Raw genomic sequence first — 20,463 nt, 5'->3', positions numbered from 1 at the left:
AAATGACATCACGTATATACTCTTAGTTGGGCATGTGTTGTTCTAAGATTACATTTTGATTGTGCCATGTGTTTAATAGTGATTGATTGTTTGACCTTCGGCGTGTTTAAACAAACGATATCTTTTTTTCTTTTGAAATTTATACACACGTAGCATCATTTTCTAATTTTTAGGATCGAAACACTTGACTTTGCTGTATAAATACATAATTGTATATATAAATAGAATATGTATACACGTGTCCGCGTCCTAGTTTTTTGAGAATTTTGGAGTGTCCGCGTTGTATCGTTTACGCATCTGCTTCTTTTGTGCAACCCAGACTTGATCATATACTACCACATGTTTTCACTGACATCTAGTACATAAGTTACCGTAATAAGTGAACAGATTTTAAACCTTATATAACCGCCGAATGATTTTCAATTGAATAACAAGGGATTGTAACTGGATGATCTCTAGGTTGATCATTTTCTTGTTATTGAAAAGTTACCGCGAGGAAGTTGCAGGAATTTTTCAAATAAAAAGAGCAAATGAACAGTTGAATTGACCCGAACTCTCCGGAGAAAAGATTTAATTTGAAGTTCCAAAAGATGGACAAGATCAACCAATGGCGCATCCGCAAATTTTTGAAAATGTGGTACATGGTTGTGTTTTTGATCATTGACTGCTCCAAATATATACTAATCAGATAGAAAAGTTGGAGCAGTCGAATATATTTGACAATTATCATGCCATAACCTTCAATATGGATTATCAATGATTCAAGATTGATAAAGACAAGATAGAAAACGAATGGTCAAATTAAAGTCATTGTTACTGACAGGCATCAGATATTGTCCTCCAATATGTGTACAAAATGGTAAATGTCTTTAACAAGATTTTTTTTTTTTTGTTTTGAAGTTTTAACAAGATATTAATAGCACCAAATCTGACAAAATAAATTTTGCTTAAACCTGATCATAAACTACTACTCCACATGTTTCCACTGACGTCTAGTACCTTAATTAGTTGGATTAGATAAGGTCATAGTTGAACAAATTTTTTAAACCTCATCAGCTTATCTAGCTACGGGATGATTTTCACTTAATACAAGCTTGAATGACAACCATTACCTAGGCACAATTATTTTTCTTGGGTTATGTACTAACATCTTGAAACATGACGCGAATTACCAACTATGATGTAGATTCACAACATAATTGCACCTTGCATCTCACAACCTGGAACACCATGTCTAAGAATCATTGGAAAATTCCCAATCCAAACGGTTCCCGACTGGATTCTTCAAAGTCAATTGAAAAACCCCGGACCTAGATGTCATTTTATATGTTAAAGAGTTTCTTAAATATAGAATCTTAAATCCGGAGTTTGACCACTCCTTCGGAATCTTAATACCAAAAATAGCCACTCCACAAATTCCGGCTGATTTCCGTCCCTTAAACTTAAGTGATACTATCTATAAGATTATATTCAAGATCCTAGCTAATAGGTTAAAGCTTGTATTCTTAACAAATTAATTTTCCCGGGAACACAAACTACAAATTACTTATCATAGGCCACCAGTTGCGTCATTGGATGAAAATATCTAAAGTTAAAAAGAGAATTTAGCCATAAAATTAGAACTTTCCTAAACTTTTGATAGGGTGGAGTGGATTTCCATAAGAAAGGCGCTAATCTCCTTTAGATTCAATGATTCTTGGGTAAATCTTATAGTGCAATGTATTCTCAACAATTTCTTTTCCATCCTCCTCAATGGCTCACCAGACCTAAATTCACCAACTCAAGAAGATTAAAAAAAGGCGATCAACAGTCTCAATATCTTTTCCTCATCTGGATGGAAATTCTATTCAGGCTCCTTGAAAAAACAATTGCGAATAAAAGAATTTTGGGGCTTAAAATGAATAAAAATGCTCCGAATTTAACTCGTCTCTTTACTGCGGATGATTGTTTTTTAAGCAAACTTTTTTTTTGATATCTCATCAATTTTTGGCGATATCACGAGATAAATGGTAAATCAGCAAAAATCTGGAATCTAGTCCACGCATTCATCCTAAACATGGAAAAATAATAGCAAAAATCCTAAAAGTCCCTTTGATGACAAAAAACGATAGATATCTTGGCACTCTCTTTTTTTTTTGATAAGTTAACGGAAGAAATTTTTGAACCTCTACTCCAAAGATATTATTCCACTCTACAAGGCTGGAAATCTAAACTTTTTCTCAAGCGGGTCGGATAGTTTTAATAAAATACATACTTCAAGTATTCCCAACTTATCAAATACAAGTCCTTGTTCTTTCTAAAGAAATTTTAGATCAATTTGGATCTTGGGCAAGTATTTGCAAGCTACATCTCAAGGAGGTCTGGGAATTAACCCCACCAATTCAATGTATCCCTCCTCACAAAACTTGCGAGAAACTTATATCCGATCAAGATCAGTAATGGGTCCAACTTCTAAAAGCTAAATACTTTCTAGACTCTCATCCTCTAGAAGTCTCTGGAACCTTTAACCTATCCTTCATTTGGACGAGTAATTAAAAAGGCTTGAACCTTATTAAAGATACTTTCATTTGGAAATTTATAAATGAAGCTTCCACGAAAATATGGAAGGATAAATGAGTTCCTAATTCTGATATAATTCCAAAGCCACGAGATAAAGAAGAATCGATATCACAAATGGTTCAGGATTTGATAGCGACTGAAGATAATTGGGATCAATGGAAATTAGATGAATATTTCTCACCGGATACAAAAGAAAAAATTATTGAGATAGCGCCACACAACAGGGATAAAGATAAAATTAGATGGAAGCATTATTTGCTAGGAGTTTTTCAGCCAAGAATATATATAATTTTCTTATAAGACAAGATCTAGAAAACAATAATATGACTAAATTTGCTTGGCAAAATTTATGGAAATACAAGCAATACCAATACTTCAATTATTCATCTGGAAATTAACTCAAAAATATTTTGCAATTTCTAGCAGACTTGCTGCACAAATATCAACTATGTCGCCAGACTATCTTATGTGCAATTCTCAAACTAGAGAAATGGAACAACATCTATTTGGGATTTTCCCCTTTGCTAGAGCGATTTGGTTCGGGTTTTCATCGGACGCGATTACCTTACTGATAGACATATTTTTGTGTCTGAATTGTCCTCAATGTTTGTATCGTTACTAATTATGGTGTTTTTATGTATGTATAGGTGTTTTTGAATAAATAAACTCTTATGGAAAAAGTTGCTCCAAAAGCAGTATTTGGACCCCCAGAAGAAAATTACTAAAGGCACCCCTGAAAACGTGCTAAAAGCACGATAGAAGTATGTTGAAGACTTCCCAGAAAAATGTTATTGGCACCACAAAAATTTGTTAAAGGCACTCGGAGGACAAGTGTTAAAGGGAATCCCATTTTAGATAAGGGGCACCTCATTTGATAGGGAGTACACTAGCTGCTAATCGCACAACATCATTGGTTAAGGGGCCACCCATTTCTTCACGGTTTAAATAACAGAAAAAGCGGGAAAATGGGTTGGTCGTCTGCGAAATTTTCTACCAAAGATTTAACCGAGATTTTCTCGGATTTGTTCACGGGATTTGATTAGGATGGACCTGTTTCTACTAAACAAGGATGGTAATTGCGTTAAAATCAAAATAGGAAGGATATTTCACTGTTTGGATGAAACAGGGCAAGTATTTCTCAGTTGAAGATATCTCAGGATACTTTGGGATATATATAGTTGATTGTGGTGTGTGTGTGGAAGGTGTTTGAATCGATCTAAGGATGTGTAGGATCTTGTTGAAGTATGCAAGTTGTTGTTGACGCGTGAAGAAGAAGATATTAAAGAAATTATTCCCGTGACTTCTATGGAATTTATTACGAAAAGATTTGTAGTTATGAGGGGAGATTCTTGGTCCTGTCGAGTATATATAAGGTACTAGGGAAGCAGATAGAACATAGAGAGTTTGGGAGACGTTTAAAACATTACAGAGCCGAAAAAATTGAGTTGCAGAGAATAACCATTGCTGCTATTGATGAAGAAAACGAAGAACATTAGCGCTTGAAGACAGTCATTAAGCTATAGTGACAGTGACACCTCATTGTTATCGTTCTCTTTAGCAGTTAGATTTGTAACAAATATAAGTGTTACAGACCCAGTTTTATCATTTTTATCCCATTTCATTATTTGCGAACACCTTTTAAGCAATTAATTCATATTTTGAGTGAGTTTCCATTATGATGAGTTAATTCTCGTGTGACCAAGGCAATGGAGGAAGCTATTTACGCATGAATATTTAATAACTATTTTATTTTCTCTAATTTACGATTTATGATTCACTCAATCACTGCTTTTGCAGAGTACTAAATTGTTTGCATGATTTTCTTAATTATTTGTGATTCAATTTGATAGATTATACTTTGTTTACTCAATTGATAATTTATGCTTAAGGAATACAATTAATATTTGAGAATATGTCTGATTATTTGTGAATTAAGAAATAAAGGACTTAAGAGATAATTAGAGTTTTGGAATATTTACCATCATTCATTCATTCATTCATTTGTAATAGTGGAATCTGGTGTCTTGATTATTTTCAAATCTTGAAATCAATTTTGAATTGAGCTTTTCTTTCTTTTAACCTTAAAAAATTAATTTGAAAATCAAACCTTCACGAGTCTTGAACGAACCATCTTTCTACAACACTATTGAAATCCTACCACTTATAAACTAGCAATGATTCGATAAGTACATGGGTTAAAAGTTGGATTACAGACTCGCACTACCCATAATTGTTGGATTGCCACCATTCTATGGTTCATTTAGAAACATAAACGCTCAATAGTTTTTGAAAAATCCAATCCAGATTAGACAAATCTGGTAGAACAGATTAAAAAATAATTGCAGTCTACTCCATCAATAAATATCCACCCAGAAGAAAAAAATTAGTAAACCCAATTGGCCTCTCTAAACTCAAATTAGATAATCTTTATGATGCGTATTTCAAAAAATAATATTTATCTATAGGTTATGATTTCATACTCTATTCAATGGATGAAGAGGAGCTTATGCATATTTCAGCGGGGTCAGATCGAGCTTCATTAGCGATTCATGCATAAGAAAAATCCTCGTTAAAAGTAGCTACCCGGTTATGTGAAAATATTATGTCAAGCGTGTCCATCATAATAGATTGCAAAGTCCTCACAGATAAGTGAGGACATTCCTTGAAAAGCGGAAAACATATTATTAGAAGTTCAGACAATTTTGGGAAAATTATCTCAAGCTCGTGTTAGATATTTAAGCAGTAACCATAATACTGAAGCGGATACCATAGCAAAATTAGCAGGGATCAAAATTTTTGAACATATATCAACCCAATTACATTAAAAACTTTGAAAATCAAGCATTCTGACTGATGTTTTCGATAAAAAGAAATTTGTAACCTTATTGCCATTATGTTGCTTAAATTTATGAAAGGGATATTTAACGTTTGGTACCCATTAAATGACCAACACCTAACTTTGATACCCAACATTTGAAACATTATCGGTTGGTACCTTAACCAGTTGAGTCCAGCCGTTGACCCGACCAAGACATCACATCCGTAACAGAAGTTGTAGTTTTACATATATGCCCTTACAAATGCTAACATTGACTTGAATTATCCTAACGTCTGGTTAAGGATTTACCTACGTGGCTAATTCCGTACATGTCACACGTGTATAGTGTTTTAACGGCCACGATGAAATCTGGACATGCCGATAAACAAGAAGACTAAAACCTAATTTACTTATCTTCTTCTTGTTGCGGGAAAATCAGAGAGAAAGCTATGGTTTCTTGCCGACATGAAGAAAAATTGTGGATTTGTCTGATTTCAATGGATTCTGAGTGATTTCTTTTTCCTAATCTTAGGATTTCATTAGATCTACTACCGATACACGTTGCGTAGCACTTATTTTGAGTAATCGAAGACAAAATCAAGCTTAATCGTGACCAAATCGAGACACAGTAAGATGAGTTCTAAACCCTTTTTCTATCTGATTTATTTTTTTGTTTTAATAGTTATTGATTCTCGTTTCTATGTGATTTTACTGTTAGAAAATTAGGGTTTGTCAAATTCGAAATATGGATTGTGGTTTAGGGTTATATGAATGATTGTTTATTGATTTTTCTGTTAAAGAATGGATTTTTTCTTTTGTTTTCTGCATGAAGAACAAGTTGATGTTATTGTTTGAAGGGAAAATATCCATCTTATGTAGTTGTTTTCTAGTTCTTTTACAAAGCCAGTTTAGTAGTTTGTATGATGGTCCCCTTATCCCATTCTTTATTGTTTTTTTTTGTCAGAAATGGTGGGTTCTCATGGGAATAAGTATTTCCCTACTAAAGATGGATATTTAGCTGATACTAACAGGACTAAGAAAGATCATGAATTAAATAAGAAGAGAGCAGATTGTGTGTTAGAAGAAGAATTGGATTGGTTATCTCAGCTCAATAAATTTGATGAGAATGGCAGATGCATTCAAGATGCTGATGCAGTAGCAGATGCAAACATTATTGAAGGTACTTAAGCTTTTCATGCAGCAGTCCCTGTACAAGTAAATGCATATGTTAGTAAAGCTGTAAATGCAGTTGCTAGTAAAGCTGTAAATGTAGATGTAAGGAGGTACAGGTGCTAGTAAAGTTGTAAATGCAGTTGGAAGTAAGGGTGTAAATGTAGGTGCAAGGAAAGGTGCTTGTAGAGGTGAAAGGAAAGGTGCTTGTAGAGGTGTAAGGAAAGTTTCAGTACATGAAGATGTGAATACAGGTAATGCACATGAAGGTGTAAATGCAGTTGTTGAAGTAACTGAAGTTGTAAATGAACAAGTGACAGGGTCAGTTGTGGATGTTTTTGAAGATGACTTGAGTGAATTTGGTGGTCCCAGTCAAGTTGAGGGAGTTACCCAGGTGGAGTCTTCACAGCCACAACAAAACCCAAGGGTACCAAAAGTTAGACCAGACATCAATAATTGTGATCCTGAAGAAGGTTATCATTCTGACTTTGATGATGAACCTGAGGAAGAGAAATTTCCAGATACAGAGGAACATGAAGATGATTTGCAAGAACAAATCAAAGAAAGTTATGAGGTCAACTGCAGATTACAAAGAATATGTAAAAACCTGTGGAAGAGTGTATGAGGAAGAAGAACTAAATATGTGGAATACAGACACCACTCTCTTAGATGAGTGTTGGATATGACAGGAGTGGGCTACTTATCAACATTGTAAGGACTACATCAAAAATCAACAGATCTTCCAAAATTATGACATCAAGCAATTGAAGAACACCCATTTCAAACAATCATATGAGTGTGTGCACAAAGAATCCCAAGGGTGTGGGTGGTGGATATATTGCTCTAGATTTAATAAGGTCAGCTTTAAGTGTAAAAGTGGATTTTTTGAGCACACTTGTTCCGCTACCCATGGGATAATAAATCCTGTTGCAAAAGCAAGGTATTGTCTTATCACTTTTAACTTTATTTGTTTTTTTTTCCTTTTAACTTTAACTTTCAACTTTTGTTTTTTACTTTAACTTTTTATGTTCATGTTTTTGTATTGCAGGTAGGTGTATAGAATGATGTTGGAGAAGTATAAAGCTCATCCAAACTACAAACCAAAGGACTTCATTTCTGAAATCAAGTTGGCACATGGGGTGCAGATCTCATACATGACTGCATGGCATGCTAGACATCTCTGTATTGAGAGGGTGTTGGAAAATTTTGAAGAGAGTTACAGTTTTTTACCTGAATTCTGCAATCAACTTAAATTGAAAAATCCTGGTAGTGTTGCCATATGTAAAACTGATGACTGTGGTAAGTTCTTGTATTGTTGTATAGCTTACAAGTGTAGTATAGATGGTTTTGTAAATGAAGGTAGACCTTTATTAGGGTTAGATGGTACTCATTTGAATGGAAAGTATATGAGAGTGCTATTAGCTATCACTGCTCTGGATGGAAACAATGGTCTGTTTCCAATTGCTATCTTCTTATGTAGATCTGAGAACAAGGAGATGTGGATAGAGTTTCTGAGAATTATGGCACCATATTTGAAGCAACAAAAAATGGCCTTAACCTTCATCTCTGATAGACAGAAATGACTCAAGGCTGGTGTTGATGTCAACTTTAGTGATGTGAACTATTACCACAAGTTTTGTATGAGGCATATATGGAAGAACATGAAGAAGTATTATCTAGGACAACACTTGGAGAGTTTGGCTTGGAATGCAGCCAAGTCATATACCTTTGGTGAATTTGAAGGATACATGGACAGAATGGGTGAAGCTAAGGAGAGTGCAAGGGTGTATTTGGAGAAGGAAGAGATTGAGCATTAGGCTAGAGCATACTTTGATTTCTCCAGCAAGTGTGAGCACATCACAAGTAAGTTCTGTGAAGCTTTCAACTCATGGATTTTGGACATTAGATGTCTTCCAGTATGCAAGTTGTTACAGCAGTTTCACCTCATGATGATGAGGTTGATGTTTGATAGGAAACAACAAGGTGAAGGGTATCCTGATAGGGGTGTTGTGCCAAGGGCAGAGAAGATATACAAGGAAAACATAGAGAAGGCAAAGTTCTTCAACAGAGTTCCCTCAACTCTACATGAATGGTCTGTTGTAGATGCACATGGCAACAAGTGGAATGTCCACTTGTAAGAGCACACATGTGATTGCAAGTATTGGCAAGTGACAGGAATTCCTTGTCCACATGCTATGCAATCATCTTTCTTTAACAAAAATGCTGACTGGAAAAGGCTAATTGCTTCCATTATGTCTCTTTACCTTGTTTGAATAATGCAGTTTGCTTGCTGAATTTATTTGTGATCTTACATTTTTTTTTTTTTTTTTTTTTTTTTTTTTTTTTTTTTTTTTTTTTTTTTTTTTTTTTTTTTTTTTGCAGATTGCTTCATCCTTGTCACAGTGTTGCCAATTATAGATTACAATATGAGGGTTTTGTTAGGACAATGCTAGATCAGAAAAGCTGGCCCAAGCCTCAGGTGAGTTTTTATAATTCAATGTGCTTGTTTTTTTGAGAAAGGATGTTAGTTTTGTTTATGTGACTAAGAGTGCATATTTTTATGGTAGCCTAATGATGATGGAGTGGTGGTCAAGGTTCTTGCACCACCTAATGCAAGGCATCCTGGCAGGCCAAGAGTACAAAGGAGAAAGGATGCTGATGAGGGTGGTAGTAGTAAGATCACTAAACAATGTGATAAATGTGGGGTGATTGGTCATTATAGATCTACTTTTACCTTAACCTTAGTTGCAAATGCATTGCATAAGTTATTCATTTCATCAGATTTCTTCTTCTTACTAGTTGGAGATGATTTCATTATCTGATCACAGACCATAGCAGCCTCATGTGATGCCATGTAATCCACAAGCCAATCAAACTTGTGGTATAAATTGCATTTCAAAAATCTGTGCTCTGGATGCTCTTTAGTCTTTGATACTCTGACAGGTCTGGTTCCTTTGCATGCTTCAGTGGGGCAAGGTAAGTTGGACCATATGCAGTTGGTTCTCATGTGTCCCAGACTCTGACAGAGCTCACAAGTTTGTTTTGATACATTCTTAGCATCATCAAGCCACACAAAACCAACACAAGTAGGAAATCGACACTTCAAGCATAACTTACCCTTGCTTAGAGGTAGTTCACTTTGTACCACCATTCTAATACCAATACACCCAGGTTCAGTGCATCTCCATGGACATGTTTTGGCTATATGACCTGCACTGTCACATTGCTGACATATATACAAAGCAAAGAAAAACATAGTTAAAGTTGTTGACTGCTCTGATACTGTCAAGCTACTGCTGCTCTCAAGTTGAAAAATTCTTATGCTTGCTTGATATTCAAGTCTGGAAGATGTTGTCATTCTGTCTTCAAAAAAAGGAAAGTGAACTTACAGGTGCAGGAGGTGTTTGATAGATAGAAGAAAATGGGATTAGAAACGTGGAGGAGGTGGTTTTATAGGACTTTGTGTGTCCAACGACTATAGTTTTTGGATTGTATGATTCTAAGGCGTTGGATCAGTCTATTCGTAACCGTTAGATCAACATGGCAAGATGACAGGTTTTTCTAAAAGTCACGTGCGTCACATGTTGACGGCGGTTTGACGGCGGTTTGACGGCGGTAAGTAATTAATACTTACTATTAATTTTAATTATTCAAGTGACGGAATGTTATGTCAACGGTTTGACTTGACGGTCTCTAACTGGTCAAGGTACCAACCGATAATATTTCAAATGTTGGGTACCAAAGCTCGCTGTTGGTCATTTGCTGGGTACCAAACATTAAATATCCCTTTATGAAATTTAACCTTTGCATCAAAAAGTTAAAAAAAACCAAACAAAAAAAAAACCAAATTATTAATATATGTGGCACGATGGGTGTGTGTGGGGGGACCCTATTTGGAATAAAACCTGGATAAAAAGCTTAATGTGCAAAAAGAAGAAACCCTCCAAAGTTAATTGGAGAGTGGGAAGTTGCACCTATCTGAGCACCAACTCTGTTTGCTCTTACTCCACGGACCATTCATTTTTGGGAGCTTGTTTCGTGCCATATTTATGTTGGCAGGTGATGGAAATATTAGTGATATTTTACTCCACGGACCACACACTTAGAATCTCGCTGGTCCCATTTTTTATAATTGGTTTGCAGATCGATCATATTTTAGAACTTGTTTTACAAAATGGTCTTTTTACATCCGTGTTTGTGGGTGAAAACTGTTTCTGTTGGTTTTGGTAAATTTGGGTGTGTGGATGAGAAACGAATCTAAACCCTAAACAATGCACTGTACGGGAGTACTTTTGATGCAAGAGATCAATCTGTACAATCCTGGCCTAAACCAAGAAATGGCCATTCCAGGCTTGCTTCGGTCACAAAGTGAAGGAGAAGGGTTGGTATTAGGGAGGGAAGCGAAGAGAGTGTTGAGACCAGAATGGTTAATTCTGAAGATGTGGCTTGTTTTATGACTTGTATCAGAAAGTGGGACTGGCTTGCAGAATAAAAAGCTATCAGTTCTTGGTGATTTATGGATATTATATTGTTGCCGACCAAAAACTTGTCGTTTGGTGGAAATAGGTGAAACCTATTTATACAAGTCATAATAAAACGTACACTGGTCTCGTAGGAAGTGGGAGCGATTGAGTGATGGAAGAGTGGAGTAACGTATAACCGTCGTAAACCATGCTTCCATGATGAAGGAAGTGGATCCGTTACACCCGTTACTTCTTGCCACCACTAAATGTCCCGTTTCCTGACACTTTCTTATAACGGGCGTATTGCACGCCGCACGTTGTAAGCCGCCAGATCAATACCCTGATGATTATCTCCCAGTTTTGTGACTCAAGTGTTATCGTGGAAAACATGTAGCAGTTTGCTACGTGTGGCGAGTCAAGGTCAAGAGACTTGCCGCAGGAAAATAACATGTGGTGCTATAAGGCTTGTCTTGGCTGGTCGCCTAAAACTTGCCACGGGCCTGTCAGTTCAGTGGCGAACTTGGACGGCTGAGATTGCATCTCATGAGGAAGGGTAACAATTAATTATGGCCACATCCTGTTATTGCCTGATAATGGCACAGTGGCGCCATTGACACACGCCAATGATGTAGCAGCACCTTTAACGCATACCAGTAGCACTGCGTCATGGCTGGAATAGTTTCGTGCATGCCAGTGGCATGGCTGGCATAGCTTGCGCGTGCCAGTGGCACGATGGTGCAAGTAGCGCCTGGCGTAGCCATGACCACTATATTTTGGCACATTAGTGTTAAGACTCAAATGTGGTGTGGCAACATCAGTTCCAGTCGCCACATCAATCCCAATACTCTGTGGAATATTATTTAGCTTGATTAGCGTAGAAACTTTGCCTAAATTAGGGTTTGGCATGCCGAAACCCTAATTAGCGCATATGGCATGCGTCATGTGGCCGTGGCACAGCGGCGTTTCATGTAAACGGTGCCAGAGCCATGCCAAAAGAACCATAGCCAGGCCGTTATGTGAAAATGGCTACATGAGTCAATATTTCCACGAGTGGCATGTTGTGACGCCTTTATTAGGGTTTCCCGAAGTGGCATAGTTCGTGCCATGACTAGAAATTATGGTTTCATCTACCGCCACTAGAGCATGATCGTGTTTCTGGTTAGGATAGCCAAATTGAAGTCTTCTACGGAGTTGGCCACGAACAGAAAGTGAGTTGGGACGTAGGTGCGCTGTCTATGGCGCGTTGGCGTGTTTTGGCATGCCGCTTTGGCAGGTGTGCTCGGTTTTGGGAAGCCAATTTGGCATGACGACCACTTGACGCAATTTCCAACTCTTTTAAAATTGTGGCAGGTTTAGGGCAACCTGATTAGTCAATAAAAGTATGGGCCGGCCAAGCATGGGCGTGGCTACCCTTTTGGTGGACGTGGCGAGTTTAATGCGATCTGATTGGTCGATGGGGAATAGGGCCGACAGGTATGGGCCCAGCCACAACTAATGGGAGTGTGGCAGGTTTAAAGCGACCTGATTGGTCGACAAAGGGGTAAGGGCCGGTTAGGTAGCTGATAGACACATTTTTGTGTCTAAGTTGTCCTCAATTTTCTGTATTGTTGGTACTCGAATTTGTGCTTATTTTGGTGTTTTGTGTGTTTGTAGGTATTTTTGGAAAATAAACATTTTTGGACAAATCGGCTCGAAAAATTATGCGGAACACCCCGAAGGAAAACTGCTAAACGGACCCTAGTTTTGGATAAGGGGCACCTCAATTACTAAGGGGCACCTGTTCGCACCCCAGTCTGGTTAAGGGGACCTCATACTCTTCATTTGAATTTTCAGTTTGGCGGGAAACTGTTCACAGGCTATTATCAGAATTAGAATCAGGTTCGTGATTTAGAGTTGTTTTAGAGAGATTCGGCTGAGATTCTTTGGGATGAATTGTTTGTGAGTAACAGGCGTGGTATGATTGTCTGTTTTGACTGAATTTAGCTAGATAATCCAAGGGATCAAACCAGAGCAGTTCGTGCACGGGAGAAATATGTTGTCACCTGCGTAACTGCTGAATCGAGTTTGGGAAGATTTTGTGGGGATTCTTTCATGATTTTGGACTTGTATGGGCCTGTTAAGACGAAACAGGACTGGTAACCCGGTTAATTTGAAGAAAGAATGAAGATTCCTCGGCGTTTCAGTCAAACAGGGAAGAAAAAAATATTCTCGGCTTTATCTCTGGAAAGTGTTTGAGGACTGAGCGTGTTTGACGCATGTTGGGATGTGTGGAAGAGTGTTTGGACAGAGGATGAATACAACAGGTGCGTGCAGGAGAAGAAAAAAGAAAGAAAATATTCCTGTGGTTGACAACGTTAATGAGGATTAGAGTGGAGTTATTACGGTGATTTTCTTACTGCAGAGATGTATATATGCAAGTAAGGAGGAGGGGGAGTTTGGGATAGTTTAGAACTCTACAGAGACGTAAATAATCGAGTTTCAGGAAACTGCTGCTGCTGCTGCCATTGAAGAACACGAAGAACATTGACCCACATGAGCAGTCGTTTCTCCTACAGTATTTGCGAATGCTCGGCGACAGTCTTAAAGCTACAGTAACAGTGACACATCCTCTGTATCGCTCTTTCCAGTTTGTAACACTTATAACTGTTGCAAACCCGGTTATCATTATTTCTCCCATTTCATCATTTGTACACCACCTTTGAGCAATAAGAAATGAATTTTGAGCGTGTTTTCTTAATGATGAGCTAAACCCCATCCTCTGGGGCGAAGGAGGAAGCTAATTCACCAATGAAAAGTGGTAATCTCTAATTTATGCAATTATTATATGATTATTTCCCTAGATAAATAAATTGATAAAATGATTTTTGTTAAACTATTGTCATTTCAATTGATGGAGCATGCTAGCCTAGGGATTTGATGTCCCATACTTTCGATCTACAATTGTTATTTCTAAAAAATCAACTATTGCAATATTAAGAATCAATTTGAATGCATGATTTGCATGATTATAATTAGAGAATATAAATCACTTTGATTTTGGTAAATAGTGGATTCCATAGCCCTAGTCTTCTCCATATTTTTCATATCACTTTTATTTAAGTTTGCTATATTTTTAGTCTTAAAAATTAAATCTAAAATCTGTTGCTTTCACAAGTCTCAACGAACCTATTAGTACAACTCAATTTGAAATCACATCAATTTTTGGCGCCGCCGACGCGGACTTGTTTTTAGGTTAAAGTTTTTAGATTTTTTTTTTAGGTTTTTATTTGTTTTTCATTTTTATTTTATTTGTTCTTCTTTACGTTTCTGGGTTTTCGTCTTTTCCTTACAGATTTTGGAATTTGGAGCGAAAGAAAAATTTGCCAAAGCTTTTGGTGAATACTTAAAGATTTGGAGTAAAAGCAAAGCGAAAGGAGCGAAAGAAAAGGAGAATAAAAATTAATTAAAAAAGAGAGAGAGAGATAATTTATATTTTTTTTATTTTTTAGAATTTCTTTTAGATTATCTTTTTCTTTTGCACTTTATTTTCGGACTTTGGACTGTGGACTTTGGGACTTTAGTTTTTTTTAAACCCTATGGAAGGGTAGTTTAAATATCAATTGTTTGCAGGGAAGGACGGCGATTACGATATCGCCCCGGCCCCTTGGGTTCGTACATGACATAGGAGTCGTGGCCCGAGTCGACTTCAGCGGTTCATCCCCCGTCTGGTACGGGAGGTAAGTTTGTCGAAACACTCGCGAATCTCCTGTCAGCGAGTTACTGTATTCCTTCGTTTGCATATATGCTGAGGATTTGAAAACGGCTGCTTTAATTTCCTAGTAAAGGGAAAGGACTGGCCATACAAGATAAGGATTCGTATTTCATCACCGTTCCCTTCTTGGCCGCCTTAGGAAAACGAAACCAAACGCGAACCTAAGCTTAAAATTTGACTAGAACGAGACCTATAGGGTAACGAACTTAATAGGAAAGTCATTCGAAAAATATTGGTTACTCTTTTAAGCATACTTCAAAGTTCATGATGGTTTCAACGAGTTGAATACGCCGCCTTGTAACGCCGGTGAGGCCTTGGGTATCAAAGCTCCATTGAGCTTCCCTCGTCTCGATTCAACTTACTTAAACTCGGATTAATTCCATAGGGGTTTGCTTAAATTGTAACGAATTCCCTTTCGAAGGATTAGAAGCTGGTCTAGAAACAATCTAAGTGGAGCCATCATGCTTTTTGTTTGCTAGAAATCAGTAGGTTTGCTGTGGTGGAGTCAGCCTTGTTTGTGTTTGCATAGAACTTCCCTTCCTTTTAGGATTTCTTTCTTTATCTTTTGTTTTTCTAGTCTATGCCCAAGGTTATTAAAGAGAGGGCTTGGAAAAGAAACACTCTAGGTCGTTTGATTAGTGATAAACCTAGTAGTTCTTCTTGTGAAGGCGGGGAGCTCGAAAGACTCTTCTTTTGAGAGCACTTTTTTTGGAAACTTCATTTTTGAGAATCTTTCTCTTTGTGAGGAAAATACCCCTAGTACTTCAGTTGTGCCAGCAATAGCAACTTTGAAAGATTACATGTTCCCAACTAGGTCCACCCGAGCTTCGTGCATTAAATTGCCAGCCACTACGACTAATTTCGAGATAAAACCTAGTATTCTTCAGATGATCCCTATATTTTTAGGGAAAGATGATGAGAACCCTTGTTTTCATATTAGGGACTTTGAGGAAATTTGTGGGACAATTAGAATAAAAGACCTTACTGATGAAGTCTTGAAACTTAAGATGTTTCCCTTTTCCTTGAGAGATAAAGCCAAGACCTGGATGAACAACCTACCATCTGAATCCATTGAAACATGGCAAGAACTTATTGATGTTTTCTATATGAAATTCTACCCTAAGCATAAAACTGCGTCTGTTAGACAGAAAATTAGTGCTAGTGTGCAACAAGAGGGGGAGTCTATTTATAGGTTGTTAGAGAGATTCAATGATCTCCTATCCCAGTGTCCTCACCATGGATTTGATAAGATGAAACTCGTAGAGATTATTTATGATGGTTTAGACTATTCAACCAAAGCCATGGTTGAGTCTATGTGCGCCGGTGAGTTCACTAGTAAAAGTGTTGATGATGCTTTCACCTTCTTAGGAGCTGTCGCTGAAAAATCCTAACAGTGGGAGTCTTGTGTTGAACCCCCCAAAAGACTCTTGGTCAATAGAAGTAGCACCAATGTGGTAGATACAAGCTTCGGGTCTGGTGCTAAGTTTGATGCTTTGTCTAGAAGGTTAGAAGCTTTGGAATTGAATCATCCTAAACATAGGTCTCTTGTTGAACCTGATGATAGGTTTAGAGCCTCTCAAGTGTCTAGTCGTGGAGTAGAACCCAATAACTCGTTTTGGGAAGGTCAGGTTAGTGAAAAGCAAGCCCATGATGTCTATAACAATGCTAGGTTTGAGAACCGTCAGAAGTTTGACCCATACTCAGAGACTTACAACCCTGGTTGGAGAAACCATCCTAATTTTTCTTGGTCTAAGGGTCAGAATAAAGGACAGTCTAGTAATTCTCAGCCTCCCCCGGGTTTTGGTTATGCTAAGAACTCTTCAGGTCAACCCCAGTTTCAGAATGAGAAAAAATCTCCACCTTAGAAGAAACCCTTACTATGTTAGCAAAGAACCATGAGATGTTATCAAAGAACCACTGTGGTTTTCAAGAAGAAACCAGGCAGAATTTTAAGAATAATTCCCAGTCTCTTGCTAACTTAGAACTTCAAGTCGGCCAAATAGCTAAGTTTCTTAGTGAAAGAGAAGATGGAAGATTCCCTAGTCAAACTGATCCTAACCCTAAAGGAGAGAAATCGTACAATCATGTGAATTCTATAACAACCCTTAGGAGTGGAAAGAAAGTTGACAATAAGGTTGCCATGCCTGATAGTGAACATGCTGTAGTTCACCCTTCTGAGCCAGAAAATGAGGAGACTGATAGAGTCTCCAAAGAGACCAATGAGGGTCATGCTGAGCCCGGCTTTGTTCCCAGAGCCCCGTTCCCCCAGCTGCTAGTTCCAACTAAGAGGGAGTCCAACTTTAATGATATAGGAGGTTTTTAAGCAGGTTACTATCAACCTCCCATTGTTAGATGCGATTAAGCAGATTCCCGCTTATGCCAAGTTTCTTAAGGATATGTGTACGCGAAAGCGAAAACTTAGTGTCCAGAAGAAAGCCTTCCTAGCTAGTCATGTGAGTTCTATTATTCAGAATACCACTACTCCTAAGTATAAAACCCAGGGTCCCCTACTATTTCTTGCACAATAGGTAAACCGTGTCGAGAAAGCTTTGCTTGACTTAGGAGCCAGTGTGAACTTACTGCCATACCATGTGTACCTTAAGCTAGGACTTGGTGAGATGAAACCTACCCAGATGACACTTCAGTTAGCTGATAGGTCCGTTAAAATTCCTCGTGGTGTGATCGAGGACGTTCTTATTGAGGTCGACAAGTTTATTTATCCAGTGGATTTTGTTATCCTAGATACCCAACCTGTCCCTGACCCAGAGAACCAAATACCAGTGATTTTAGGTCGCCCGTTTTTAGCTACATCCAATGCGATCATTAACTGTCGAAATGGTATTATGAATTTGTCTTTTGGTAATATGACTATTGAGCTGAACATTTTTAATATTAGTAAGCTACCCTCTGAACTAGATGACTCGAACATAGAAGAGGTGAACATGATAGGAACATTAGTCGAGGAGTCATTACCAAACACTTTGTTAGAAGATCCATTAGAGAAATGCCTAGCCCACTTTGGGATTTTTTGATGATGACGATGTGATTAATGAGGTGAATGCTTTGTTAGATTCAACCCCTTTGATAGACACTAGTAATGGCTGGAAACCTAAGTTCGAACCTCTACCCGTTTCTGAGTCTACCCTAGTTCCTTCGTTAGAAAAGCCTCCTAAGTTGGACCTTAAACCATTACCAGATTCCCTGAAGTATGTGTTTTTAGGCCCATCTGAAACTTTACCTGCGATTATAGCATCCGACTTGGATAGTGATCAGGAAAGTAGGCTAGTGACTGTCCTTCAGAATAACAAGGAAGCTTTAGGGTGGACCATAGCAGACATTAAGGGTATAAGTCCCTGATTGTATGCATCATATCTATTTAGAGAGTGACACCAAACCTTCTAGGGAGATGCAACGTCGACTGAACCCTAATATGAAAGAAGTAGTTCGAACCGAGGTTCTTAAGCTGTTAGATGCAGGCATTATCTACCCCATTTCAGACAGTAAGTGGGTCAGCCCCGTTCAGGTTGTTCCCAAGAAATCCGGTATTACTGTAGTCCAGAATGATAACAATGAGTTAATCCCAACCCGGGTGACCACGGGTTGGCGTGTCTGTATTGACTATAGGAAATTGAACAAGGTCACTAGGAAGGACCACTTTCCCCTTCCCTTCATCGACCAAATGCTAGAGAGATTAGCTGGACGTAGCCATTATTGCTTTTTAGATGGATACTGCGGTTATAATCAGGTTGTCATAGCCCCAGAAGACCAAGAGAAAACCACTTTTACCTGTCCCTTTGGTACCTTTGCGTATAGACGCATGCCTTTCGGGCTATGTAATGCCCCTGCGACCTTTCAACGTTGTATGTTGAGCATATTTTCTGACATGGTAGAACGGTTCTTAGAGGTCTTTATGGATGATTTTTCATTGTTTGGTTCGTCTTTCGATGAGTGCTTGCATCATTTGTCATTAGTTTTGACTAGGTGTAAGGAAAAGAATTTAGTGCTTAATTGGGAGAAATGTCACTTCATGGTTCGTTCAGGAATTGTTCTAGGGCATATCGTATCTTCAAAGGGTATAGAGGTAGATAGAGACAATGCTGACCTCATAAAAACTTTACAGGTCTCAATAACCGTAAGAGATATTAGGCAATTATTAAGGCATGCAGGTTTTTATCGTCGATTCATTAAGGATTTTAGCTTAATTTCTAGACCTCTTTGCAATTTGCTTGCAAAAGACGTTAAGTTTGTCTTTGATGATGCTTGTTTAGAGGCTTTTGATAAGCTTAAGACTTTACTCACTACCGCCCCCATAGTTCATGCACCCAACTGGAACCCACCCTTTGAGATCATGTGTGATGCTTCAGATTATGCTATTGGTGTTGTGCTAGGTCAGCGAGAAAATAAGTTACTTCATGTGATTTACTATGCTAGCAAAACTCTGAATGATGACAGTTGAACTATACCACTACGTAGAAGGAACTATTAGCTATTGTGTTTGCCTTAGACAAGTTTAGATCCTACATCTTAGGTTCTAAGGTCATAATCTTTAATGATCATGTTGCTTTGAAGTAGTTTCTTTCCAAGAAGGATACTAAACCTAGATTGATTAGATGGATCCTATTGTTGCAGGAATTTTCCTTAGACATTAGAGATAAAAAAAGGTGCAGAAAATGTAGTAGCAGACCACTTATCTAGGCTTGTGGTGGATACCCTTAATGATTCTCCTCCTGTTAGGGATAGTTTTCCTGATGAACAACTATTATTTGTTACCCAAGCACCTTGGTATGCGAATAAAGTGAATTAACTTGTTACTGGTCGAATGCCCTAACATTGGGGAAAACAAGATCGTTCTAGGTTTTTAGCCGAGGTGAAGCACTTCTTTTGGGATGATCCTTATTTGTTTAAGTATTGTACAGACCAGATTATTAGGAGATGCGTACCTGAGAGTGACCAGTCCAGTATTATTTCCTTTTGTCATGATCATGCTTGTTGGGGTCACTTTAGTGCTAAGAAGACTGCTGCTAAGATATTGCAGTGTGGAAAATATTGGCCTTCATTGTTTAAAGAATCCCATGATCACTGTGTTACTTGTGAGCGTTGCCAGAAGTTAGGAACCATTTCCCGTAGGAACATGATGCCCTTGAACTCTATTTTAGTTGTTAAGATCTTTGATGTGTGGGGTATTGACTTTATGGGTCCGTTTCCTAATTCTTTTGGTAACCTTTACATACTTGTCGCTGTAAACTATGTATCTAAGTGGATTGAGGCGGTTGCATGTAAGACTAATGACCATAGGGTTGTGATTGAGTTCTTGAAAGATAATATACTTACACGTTTTGGTACACCGCGAGCTATAATTAGTGATGGAGGGTCACACTTTTGTAATGGACCTTTTAGGCTTTTGATGAAGAAATATGGTATTACACATAACATAGATACCCCATATCATCCACATACTAGTAGTCAGGTAGAGGTTTCCAATAGGGAGATAAAGCGTATATTAGAGAAAACAGTTAATCCTAATCAGAAAGACTGATCGTTCTAGGCTTACCGATGCCTTATGGGCTTACCGTACTGCGTTTAAGACCCCCATTGGAATGTCGCCTTATCGGCTTGTGTATGGAAAGGCATGTCATTTACCTGTTGAGTTAGAACATAGAGCTTATTGGGCTGTTAAGAAGCTAAATTTTTCACTTGACAAG

This window comes from Papaver somniferum, unplaced genomic scaffold, assembly GCF_003573695.1.
Source record: "Papaver somniferum cultivar HN1 unplaced genomic scaffold, ASM357369v1 unplaced-scaffold_137, whole genome shotgun sequence".
NCBI classification, from domain to species: Eukaryota; Viridiplantae; Streptophyta; class Magnoliopsida; order Ranunculales; family Papaveraceae; genus Papaver; species Papaver somniferum.
The sequence above is the reverse complement of the archived record's forward strand: the minus strand, read 5'-3'. Positions refer to the sequence as shown.